This window comes from Lissotriton vulgaris, chromosome 1_1 (assembly GCF_964263255.1).
Source record: "Lissotriton vulgaris chromosome 1_1, aLisVul1.2, whole genome shotgun sequence".
Lineage (NCBI taxonomy): Eukaryota > Metazoa > Chordata > Amphibia > Caudata > Salamandridae > Lissotriton > Lissotriton vulgaris.
This window is the reverse complement of record NC_141685.1, coordinates 147,503,144-147,515,401: the sequence shown is the minus strand read 5'-3', so window position 1 is coordinate 147,515,401 and position 12,258 is coordinate 147,503,144. Positions and strand designations below refer to the sequence as shown.

The following is a 12,258-nucleotide window of genomic DNA, read 5'->3' as shown; positions in this document are numbered from 1 at the left end:
CATTCCACAATTTTCCATCTTGAGTAATTACAGAATTACTAAACACTTTTTTGATTTGTATAGGTTTACCAAACTTACATTACCCTTTCATCATCAGACCTGGTCTCATAATCCTTATCCAATCACCCACAACAAAATGATGAGTTTTGACCTTCCATTTTTTACTGTACCAACTCGTGGTCTTGTGTTGCTTTGCTTCTACTCTCTGAGCTGTATCATGTACACATTCTTTAATGTCCAGTTTACCTTGACACTTTTTCTTAAACCACCATGGACACATTTTTGAAGCTGGATCTCTTCCTTTGAGTAGTTTAAATGGACTAAGCTCTGTTGTTGTATGGGGTGTAATTTGATGCACCCACAATCTCTCTCTTAACTCATTCATCCATTCACCACGCCTTCTCACCACATCTGTTATATAAGACTTCAACACCCTATTAAACCGTTCCACCTGCCCATTCTCATGTGGTTCATAAAATGATGTACACTTGTGTGTAATACCATGTTCCTTTAAGAAATTCTCCATTTCTAATGATTTCAATTGCACCCCATTGACCGTAACTAACACAGAAGGACAACCTTCTCGAGCAAATATCTCTTTAAAAAAACAATCACCGCATTGGTAGTGGCATTGGGTACAAATTTTACTTCTGGCCATTTTAAGTGGAAATCAATCAACACTAGCGCATATTGTAAATTTTCTGGTAAATTCTTAAATGGGCCTGAAATATTAAAGGCTAACTTTTGCCTCGGCATGTCTGGCCACTTAACAACCTTTAAAGGTGGAACATTAGTTTTTAGCATTTTCTCACTTGACACACACTCTTACATTCTCTTACTGTCCTATCTATAAATGCATCCATTCCAGGCCACCAAAAGAAACTCCTAATCAACCTCTTCATAGAAGATATACCGGGATGTGTCTTATGAGACAACTTGAGTATGACATCCTGTATACCTTGTGGTGGAACACATTTGCCCTGACTTAAACAAAAAAACATTTTCCCATTCCAATTCATCCGCCACCCTTGCAAATGGTAAGAGCTCTTCTTTAATTAAATTTTTTTTAGGCCATCCTTCCATTATATATTTTTTAAGAGTACTCCACCTATCCTCTATCCTGACACAACTGTCCCACTTCTCCTCTGTAATCTCTTGAAAATGGTCACCCATCACATCATCTATAGTCACAATAAATTCTCCTTCCTTAACCACATCCACCTTGTCCTGTTCACACAGCAGACGAGATAGAAAATCGGCAGTGACATTTTTCTTTCCTGGAACATACTCTGTGCTAAAATTGTACTCCTGCAATCTTGATGATAACCTCGCAATCCTGGCAGAAGAATGCCAACCGCCACCTGTGGACAATATATTAACTAGCGGTTTATGGTCTGTCCTAAGGATAAATCTACAACCCCACACATATAACCTGAAATGTTCCACCGCCCACACACACGCGAGCAATTCTCTCTCAATTGCTGCATATTTCCGTTCACACTCGTTCAATGTGGGTGAGGCAAAAGCCACGCACAACTCCTCTTTTCCTTCTCTTTGGGACAGAATGCCCCCTAAACCATATAAACTGGCATCCACCGTGATTATGCACTCTTTCTTCATTCTAATGGGTTTCAATGTAGGAGCATTAATTATATCCATCTTTATACATTCAAAAGCCTCCTGTTGTTCATTTGACCACACATTTTGTCTTAATAAAACCCGCAATGGTTCCATTTTAGTCGCAAAATTTTCCACAAACTTACTGTAATATTCACACATACCCGTGAACGATAACAACTGATCCTTATTAATAGATTATGGGGCTTTAACAATTGCATCTACATTAGTCTTCTTTGGAACAATTCCATTTCCCGACAATGTTTGACCCAAATACTCGACTGTACGTTTGAAAAGATAACATTTGTGTGCCCTCAATGTGAGACCATGGCTCTCTAACCTTTTGCAACACTTCATCTAAATGAAATACATGCTGAGTTTCGTTCCTTGAGAAAATTAAAATATCATCCTGGAAGCATTTGACAAATTCATCCAAATCTCTAAATATCTGGAACATCACTCTTTGGAACACTGACGCGCCGACGCCAGGCCAAATGGCATTCTCGTATATTGGTATAGGCCAAAAGGCGTAATTAACGCTGTGAGTTTCTTTGACTCCTCCTCAAGTTCTATTTGGTGGTATGCTGATCGCAAAGCTAACATTGCAAATATCTGGGCTCCCTCAAACATTGATACAACTTCGTTAATATTTGGCATTGGGTGACAATATTAGAGTTGAGAGCTCTAAGGTCAACACATACTCTCCATTTTTGATCCGGTTTGCGGACCAAAACTATGGGGGAAACCCACTCAGCCGATTCAATAGTTTCAATAATCCCCTCATCTGATAATTCTTTAACATATCCTTCAATTCTTGTCCTACACTAATTGGAACTCCCCTAATTTTTTGTTTGATAGGTGTGGCATTTTCCTTTAAAACTATTCTATGAGAGAAATCCTTTAATTTCCCTAACTTGTCACAAAACACATTCTTGTAACTGTTTACCAATTTCTTCTCTTTATCATTACAGTTATCGTTGTTACCAATGGTGGCAATCTGATTATATAGTGTATCATCACATAAAGAACTTAAAGAACTACCGCCCCATCTCACTCCTCCATTCCCTGCCAAAGTCATTGAGAAAGCTGTCAATAATCAGCTCGCCGCCTTCCTTGAATCCAACAATTCCCTCGACCCCTCACAGTCTGGCTTCCGAGCCAATCACAGTACCGAAACCGCCCTCATCGCAGCTACAGACAACATCCGAACGCTACTGGACAACGGAGAAACAGTTGCCCTCATCCTACTCGACCTCTCCGCCGCCTTCGACACAGTCTGTCATAGCACCCTCATACAACGCCTCAGCAATGTCGGAATACAAGGAAAAGCTCTGGACTGGATCATCTCGTTCCTCGCCGGAAGGACTCAGAGAGTACGCCTCCCCCCATTCAAATCAGAGGCCACCGAAGTCATCTGCGGCGTTCCACAAGGATCATCTCTCAGTCCCACCCTCTTCAACGTTTACATGAGTCCAACATCCATCGCGCGACAACACAACCTCAACATCATCTCCTACGCAGACGACACCCAGCTGATCCTCTCCCTCACCAAAGACCCAAACACCGCCAAATCCAATCTACACAAAGTAGCCGAATGGATGAAGGACAGCCGTTTAAAACTAAACTCGGACAAAACAGAAGTACTCATTTTAGGATCATCCCCCTCTTCCTGGGACGACTTATGGTGGCCACCGGCCCTGGGCACAGCACCCACACCTACAGATAAAGCACGTAACCTGGGCTTCATACTAGACTCCTCCCTCTCGATGACCAGACAAGTCAACGCCGTCTCATCTTCATGCTTCAACATCCTACGCATGCTCAAAAAAATCTTCCGTTGGATCCCCACCTAAACAAGAAAGACAGTCACCCACGCACTGGTCACTAGCCGACTGGATTATGGAAATACCCTTTACGCCGGAACCACAGCCAAACTACAGAAAAAACTCCAACGCATCCAAAACGCCTCAGCCAGACTCATACTGGACATCCCCCGTCAAGCTCACATTTCCGGTCACCTGAAAGACCTCCACTGGCTCCCCGTCAACAAGAGAATAATGTTCCGTCTCCTCACCCACGCACACAAGGCCCTCTAGGACCTAGGACCCGAATGCCTCAACACAAGACTGTCCTTCTACACACCCACCCGCCAACTACGATCATCCAATCAAGCCCTCGCCGTAATTCCGCGCGTCCATAGATCCACCGCTGGAGGAAGATCCTTCTCCTACTTAGCGGCCAAAACCTGGAATTCCCTCCCCACTCACCTCCGCCTTACACAGAACCACCTCTCCTTCAGAAAGCAGCTTAAAACCTGTCTATTCGATAAGTAATGCACCCACCCTCCCTCAAGCGCCTTGAGACCCTCTGGGTGAGTAGTGCGCTATACAAATTCCTGAACTTGAACTTGAACTATAAAGTGACTGGTTCTTTTGCTCTTGGATTCAATATAATTCCTAGTTTATATTGATCACGCCATCCCAGGACATTAACCCCTTTCCTTGCAATGTACAGTTTAATATCAGTACTCCTATGCTTAAAACAGATTCTCACTCCAAAGTAACCCTCAACTTCAATCTGATTGCCTTCAAAACTTTCAGCCAAAAAGTCAGATGGTACTAAATTCTCTAAACACAATTGTTCAACTGCTCTACAAAATATTGATGTGTGATAATTGTCCACTGGGACCCTGAATCTACCATTAACACTATGTTCACTCCACAAACTCTAAAATCACCATTAGGTTATTTCCTAATATAATCAGGAACTCCATCAATAATAGAAACAACAAAACATCTATCTACTTTGTCTGTTTCATGTACAAGATTAGGCCTGTTTACTTCATTATTCGCAACACATGACACTGCACCTCTGGAGGGTGTGACATTATGTCTAATGTCCCGACATACACTTGTGAAGTGCCCTACTCTACCACAGTTCCTACATTCCTTGTTGATTGCAGGACAACCCGGAAATGATGCTAAATGAGACTTATTGCCACATCTAAAACAAACCGCATTGTTCCGTGTTGACCCTTGAACATTCCTGTACATATTAGTGTTCGAACTTCCTCGATAGTTGTGTTGGAAACGTGTGGGTTGTCGTTGCATTTGGTTCTCATTTTTTGGTTTAATATAACAAACCTCCTCCTCTGCCATTTTTTATTTGCATTGTCTTTGACAACCTCCATCCATTTTTCCGACTGTTCTAATGCCTTTGCTTCTGAATTTGCCACAGCCAAACTAGGATTTCCTAAAACCCATAATCTTTCCTGTATTTTTGTATTTTTAACATGTACTATGATTTGATCTCTTATCGTTTCATCCGTTAACAACCCAAAATTACAATGCAAAGATAAAGATCTCAATCCTGTGAGGAAGTCATCGAAACTTTCATCATATTTTTGCTCTCTAGTATAGAACTTGAATCTGTTTAAAGCAATACTTGTAACAGGCTTAAATCTTTTTTCTGTTCTTAATAAAGCCTCATTATACACATTCAAATTATCACCGCTTCCATAGCTCTGGGAAGTAATTTGAGGCAATGATCTAAAAATAACTTGCCCCTCCGAACCTAAACAATGCAAAAAAATACTTTTCTTTCTTTCTGCCCTCATGCGTTCGCCATCTATAGCCTTCATGTTTGTGATAAATTCTTCCTTCCATCTCGCCCAAGGCATGGGAGGATCACCCTTGGACTGCAAAAACTTTGCTGGGTGTCAAATTGCATAGTTACACGTTGTATTCAGAAAATGTAACTAGCAGAATTAAATACAGTATATATGCATCAACTAAGTTTTAAATGTGTAACAGTTTCAGTTTTTAACGTCTTTATTTCGAATTTTCTTCATAAAAGACATACATAATAATACAAACCTTATAACAGAATCATGAAAATTTTATACAGACAAGAAAAAATTTGTTTAAAAAAAGCTCAATTAAATATACATAGGAAGACGTCTACAAAAATTTTAAAACATTTGTATATGAAAAAGACAATTCATTAATACTGCCCAAATATAATAGGCTAACAGACTAATTAGATTTTTTCAGCTCGTAGTGCTACGAACATGCCTAGATCTGATTAACCAGGCCCACCCAAGGAATTTTGCCAGACCTATGGATAACCATTCGGATGTGTTGAATCTCAGGATGGTCAATGCTTCTCTGCTCACCCGGGTGTTTAATCTATTACATATTGGCTTCAGCCACTTATGGCGTGGCTCGTGGTAAGCAGTACATACAAATAGAAAATGACCTATAGATTCTTTGCTTTCAGTACAACAGGGACATGAAGTGGACTCCGACTTCTGCCAACCACTAGTAAAATCCCTTAATGGCAATGTACCTATACGAAACTGATGGTAAAGTTTCCTGTCTAAGCTTTTAAGAATTACATCCCAATAGGTCTCTGTGTGTGGAACTACTTTATGAATCAAAAACAGGCCTGTCAGGTTAGGTTTCTCCGAAAGCGCAACGTGTTCTTCTTTTACCATGGACCAAAAGAGAAGTTTAAAATCTTTCTTTGAGGGAAAGATGTGAGAGCCCGGCTCGGACCAAAGCAAAGGAAGGCCCATTCCAATGAGAGTATTCTTAATTGTCTTAAACCATGGTATTTCCCCTGCCCCCTGTTGCGCTCTTACATCCTGTATCTCCTGGGCAAACATGGCAAGTTCCGGGGTAGACCATATGCGTCTCCATAACGCCACCATCCTATAATGTGTAACTATATATTGTGTGATAATAGAATGATAATTGTTATACTATGACTCTTAACATATTAATATCATTTCAAAATACCCTATCATTTAAAAAAAAATGTAAATACCACATTGTAAAGAAACACCACATTAGTTGTCCTTTGCGTTGAAATGAAGAGTAATCACCGTGTAGTATTTCTTCGTAGAACACCAGGAAGAGAAGCTGGCTAACTTTGAGGAATAAATTGTTGCGTAGTGTTTATTTGTAGTTTACCAGGAAATGAAGAATAAATTGCTGCGTAGTGTTAAACTGTAGAAAACAAGAAAAACGAAGCATTTAATGTTGTGTAGTCTTTAGATGTAAATCACCGTATTTGTTCGTGTTTTGTTTAAGAACAGTTGCCCCGGTGATAAAAATGGCCGCTGATGACATCAGTCGTAAGCGTGCTATGTCCTGACGAAGATCAACGCGCTGACTTGTGTAACGTCTCGACGGAGATCAACATGCTGAAATCATTGCCAAAACTCGGTTGCCATGGACGTTCGTCGGTGTTGGAATTCTGCAGTGCCGCTTAACAAGCGTGAGTGAAACTCAAAAGATGCAACAAACTCCCAATGTACACGATGGGGTGCCAAAGTGATTAGAACTGTTCTGCACGGTTGGATTTAAACACGCAGGTCGTGTAACTGAACACTGTCATACATTGAAATACGAGTTTCAGCAGGTCACTTAGAAAAGCATTAAAATGACGCTGCACTGCCACGAGTAAATTATAGGCAGGAAGTTAATCGCATTTAAATGTCTTTTCTTCCTTAACGATGTTAAACGATGTTGAAAGCATAAGAACAAGTAAAAACATATAATCCAAAGTATTGATGTAAGTATCTCAAAAGAAGTAATTTAAGTCAAGTATCAGTTAATAAGTAATGAAGAAATCTTCTCAATTAATCCAAATTCTTGTTAGAATACAGCAGCAGGTGCCATCAGTGCACAATTAATGAAATATAATACAACTGCCGCTGATGCTATCAATGCACAAAAATAATTAAGCATGAATATTTTTGAAACACATTCCGTACCTGTGCTGATCAAATGATTGGAGTGTACCTTGGTTCTTCTCCCTCGTCGCCAAAATTGTTGATATCAATCCAGGAATCAAATAAATTAAGTTGTAGTTTATTGTCCAGCACAGCATTAGTAGCCTCAATGCTTCAAGCTCCAGATGCAACTGGCACTCTATCTCTAAACCACCATTCCAGAATACAGAATGTCATTGGAATATAAACATGATGCATGGACAGGCAGCTCAGGAACATCATGATGTCACTTGGCAAGATGTTTATGAACATAAAAGAAATATGCTAAAGAATGTAACACGTTGTGTAAGCAAAAGGCAGATGAATCAGTTTCAGATTTCTTTACACGCTTTGAGGAGGCATTCCACGACTTTAGTGGCCAGCCATTGACAGATGACACGGGTGGGCATCTGTTTGACGATAAATATGTCGCAAATCTGTTGCCAGGAATAACTAGTCGCCTAAAGGCCAGTGAGAGTTCATGGACTACATCTTCTCCGGTTTCTCTTTTGACTAAGGCGCAGTATAATGAACACCAGGAATTAGAAGCGAAGGGTAATGAGGATAAAAAGACTAAAGAGTTAAAAACGAATGTTATGTTGGCTCAGGCTTATGGTCCGCCATCTAGAGGTAATGATATAGGTGGACGTGGATCTTGTGGTTCGTCTTTTCCTTCCTATACTCGTTCGAATTTGTCTGTTGACCAGTGTGCATATTGAAAGAAAATTGGACATTGGGGATTTCTGATTGTCCAGTACTGCGTGCTCAGCAGTGTCCACGTGAACGGGGACAAATGAGAACTCGTTCAGGATATTCAGGACCTAGAGGAAGCACGAATGATCGTGCTAGTTTTTTTTTTTTTGTAAATCTATTTTTATTGTTTTCATTCAAAACATCGGCAAGAATATCAGAATGCATATAATCACACGTTACAGTTAGCTTACATAACCATTTAAACAAATCCTCGTTAAATCCGACATTAAACTGGCTGACAGCAATTGAAACATTAGGCAGTCTACGCAGCACAGTTCCCTTACACATCCCCGAATTCGTCATCGGAACTGTCCTCATCAAAATCAGGTATCGGCTCACATATGTCCCCCCGGTATGTATTCCATGCTGCCCATATTTTGGTCCATTTCCGGGGGCATTTCCGGTTTATGTAAACTGTTCTCTCAGTCAACATAGTAAGGTCCATATCTCTACACCAGGTCGCCAGCGATGGCAGTCCCAGCGTGACCCACTTTTGCCCAGGACGCGTAAGATCATTGGGTTCCCACATGTTTAACAGGCATCTGCGCGGCTCGGGTATAAGCGACACTCCCATTGTCAGTGATATCTTTCGTAGTACCTTTCGCCAGTAATCAGCCATCATTGAGCAGTCCCATAGCGTGGGGAAGAAGGACCCCTCCTCCCCACACCCTCTAAGGCAATATGGATGTTGTGCCCTGCCCATTTTGTATAGAGTGCTTCTAGTATGATATGTGCGGTGTAAGATCTTAAGTTGCACAAGTCTGAGCCGTGAGGGTTAACCCACTTCCTTGGGCGAGGCCAGGCCCTCCTGCCATTCTGTTTCATCCATGTCTCCCACGTCAACCGCCCATCTTTCTCCTAGTGAGTTTGTAGGGTCCAGCAGGTTATTGATTAGTTTACGATAAGTGAAGGATGTGGCGCGCTTTGGCATGTGGTCTGTAAGTAGTCTGTCTTCCAGTGGGGAAGCTTCAGGGACCTCAGTATCCTGCGGCAGTACCGCCAATACTGCGTGTCGTATTTGTGTATATCGGAAAGACTCAGTTGGAGCAAGGGCGTGCTGTTGCCTGATCTGGTCAAATAGTATTACATTCCCTTTGTTCCACAAGTCTCCCACCGTGGAAACCCCTATATTGTCCCATTGGTCAAATCCCTTGCTATTTCTCAAGTGCCCTAGTTGCTTAGTGTCCCAGAGTGGGGTAAGTAGGGTAATAACACACTTCCATCCCAGCCGTGTCTGCGCTGCGTGCCATAGCATGGCTGTGTGTTTTGTTGGACCCATCAGCTTCACAGCTTGTATAAGACCGCAAGCATATTTCCTGTGCCCAACTCAGCCCTATCAGCCCTGTATGCTGGGTCGGCCTGAGAGGCATGTATCCATTGATTAACAACTTTGAGATGTGCCGACCAGTAGTACAATTGGATGTTGGGGAGCGCTAACCCTCCATCATACCATCCTCGATTCAGTTTTGCTTGGGCTATTTACGCCAGTCTGTTGCCCCGAAGTAGTGTGGATACCTGCGCAGCTATTTGTTTAAAGTATTTTAGTGGTACTGGAAACGGCGTGTTTTCAAGGGCGTATAAAAACCGAGGCAAGGCCATCATCTTGAATAATGCTGCCTTCCCCGTCAGGGGAAGTGATTCCAAATGCGCCACATCTCTCTTCAAGCGCTCCAGGGGGGGTGCCAGGTTTCTGGAAAAGAAATCCGCTGGGTCTGCCGTGATGTGAATACCTAAGTATTTAAATGAGTCCTGTGAAACTACAAGTGGGCAATTCACAGGGAGCTGTGGTGCGGTGAGGTAATATGAATTTTTATGGTCAATTGTGTCCCCTATCGTAGACCCCACCGGCTCCATGTACGTGCTTCAAGTACATGTATGTTCCCTCCACTTCCAGCAATGAAGACGCAAATACATTTGCGTCCAACGTTAACATGTCCTCTTTCAGATCCACCATGAATGGGTCGGATATTCGGTTCCTAAGTGTGCCTTGCCAACGTCTTTACATGGTGCACTTTTCATGTTTTTCTAGCTCTGGCGAGTTAGGCCCTGATTCCTGCCATCGAGCCTTTTCTGCCTTCTGTTTCTGAAACCTACAGTCTGCTGCTTCCTGACCTCTGCCTTACTCCCTGTGGGGCGAGCGGTGCCTGGCTCGGCCTGCTTGCCTGCCAAGACTGTATTCAGCCTTCAAGTTATCTGCTCCGCTCCTCGAAAATACATTCCTGTCTAGTAGTTTAGGAAAACATCCTTCCCAGCTGCAGAGCAAAGGGCCCGGCCTCACTGTCTCCATGCAAGTAATTCATAGCTCCCGTTACCATGGTAGGCCCATGGCCCCTCACATCTCATGTAGACACGTAGTCTCATATGCACGCACTAGCAGTCAGTATAGAATAGCCTCTGCCCGAGAGACCTTTCCTTCTAGATAATACAGTTCCTCAAACACAAGATATTAGATATGATTTGGGATTAGGTTGTTCTGACACCCCAGACTTCCGTCTCCTCATGTAGGGCTAAATGTCAAGTCCCCTTCACCCTCCAGTTCCACGTCAATTACACGTCATGCTGCTGCGCGCGCATCTCTGCCATGTATTTCTGTTGACACTGCAGGATTCTTCTATGGATCCACCCACCTGTGATGCGTTTCATATGACGTTGTCTAGCACACACCTCCGTGTACGCCCTCATGCATGCCTTCTGTTACGTACATGTGTTCTTATCTCGTTTCTCTCAGCTGTTACGCCTTCTGCATCTGTCGCTACTGTAATGCATTGACTATATATATGATGTTCTGTTAATAAATCATTGTACATGTCCATATCCATTCCCTTCCTGAACCCTTGTGGTGATGGAACATGCTACCTGGTTCGAACCAATTCCTTTTTAAGGAATAAAACCCATTCAAAACTCAAATGCCCCGGATTCTGCCTCTTATTTTTGACTGAGTTATTCTTATTGAACTTTACCGCATAAATTAAGTATAGGTAATTTAAATTTACCACATAATTGGCGCCCGAACAGGGACCCCTCCCCCACCTTACGCGCCGGCGGTGCGTTGCAGGCCCGGTCCCCTGCCACAGCCGGACGGACAACTACGCGTACCCGCAGGATTTCCTGTATCTCCCTCAGGCCAACGGAGGTGACTGAGGCTGCGATCGACACCCAGACGAGGCGGTGAGGAGTGCGGAGGATCCCGACCAGAGCCTAGCTGAGAGAGCAAAGTCCGAGGTATTCAGAGGCCCACCAGTTCCGAAGTTCCGAAGTACCTACGTCACGAGTCGAGTCGAGTCGAGTCCGGTCCAGTCCAGTATCGAGTTTCCGAGGCCTTCCGTTTCTGTGCTTCCCGGTGAGTACCGTTGCTGGGGACGCATCTAGACGGGTGCATTAATTTGTGCCCGGTCAAGACGGGTTTGGGTACACAGACCCGGTCTGCACTGTTTAGCGGTGTATCTGTACTGTTTAGCAGTATATCGAGTATGCAGGTAGCTAGTTTTATTCTGGTTATTGTTGTTCGTTTTCACAATGTTTTAATGTGTTTTAATGTCGTGGTATGAGTGATTGTTCGATCTACATTATCGTGTATATTGTATTAATTGTGTCCAAGTCCGAGTAAGTATCAAGTATCAAGTAAAACGGCTGAACCATGCCGCTGTTCTCCAAACTAAGACAGATAGGAACTAGAAAAGGGATACTAGAGGAAGCTGTTCCCATTCCACCCAGGGACACTCCAGGGTACTTTATGTACCACAAACACGGCCTAGATGCTGTATTATATCTCGATTTATGGGTGGATTACACCAAAGATTTAGCAGAGAATCAGAGATGGCCCGCTGCTGGGACATGGGATGCCGATTGCATCATGAGAGTAGAAGAAGCATTATGGAAAAAGAAAGCCAGACAGTCACAGAAAGATGCCATTGAATTATGGCGTAAAGAATCACACAGACGAACAGAGAAAGCACTCAGAAAAGCAGAGAAAAGTAGAGAGGATTCAGACAAAGCCCGAGAAAACGTATTAGTTGAGGAGGGGATACGAGTTAAAGCAGAACAAGTAGACCGACAACGAAACACTCTTATGAATGGTATGTATCCTCTTCTGGCCGAGGGTTTACCTAAGG

The 12,258-nt window shown here is 42.9% G+C and overlaps 1 long non-coding RNA gene across 1 annotated transcript in view; it reads left to right on the top strand.

Annotated features, from left to right (window-relative positions):
• Positions 1-12,258, top strand: part of LOC147737867 (uncharacterized) — a 56,473-nt gene that overhangs the window by 22,328 nt on the left and 21,887 nt on the right. Inside the window, exon 2 of the long non-coding RNA XR_015303733.1 lies at positions 6,716-6,897. This is a non-coding gene — a long non-coding RNA (uncharacterized LOC147737867). The remainder of the gene's footprint in view (positions 1-6,715; positions 6,898-12,258) is intronic.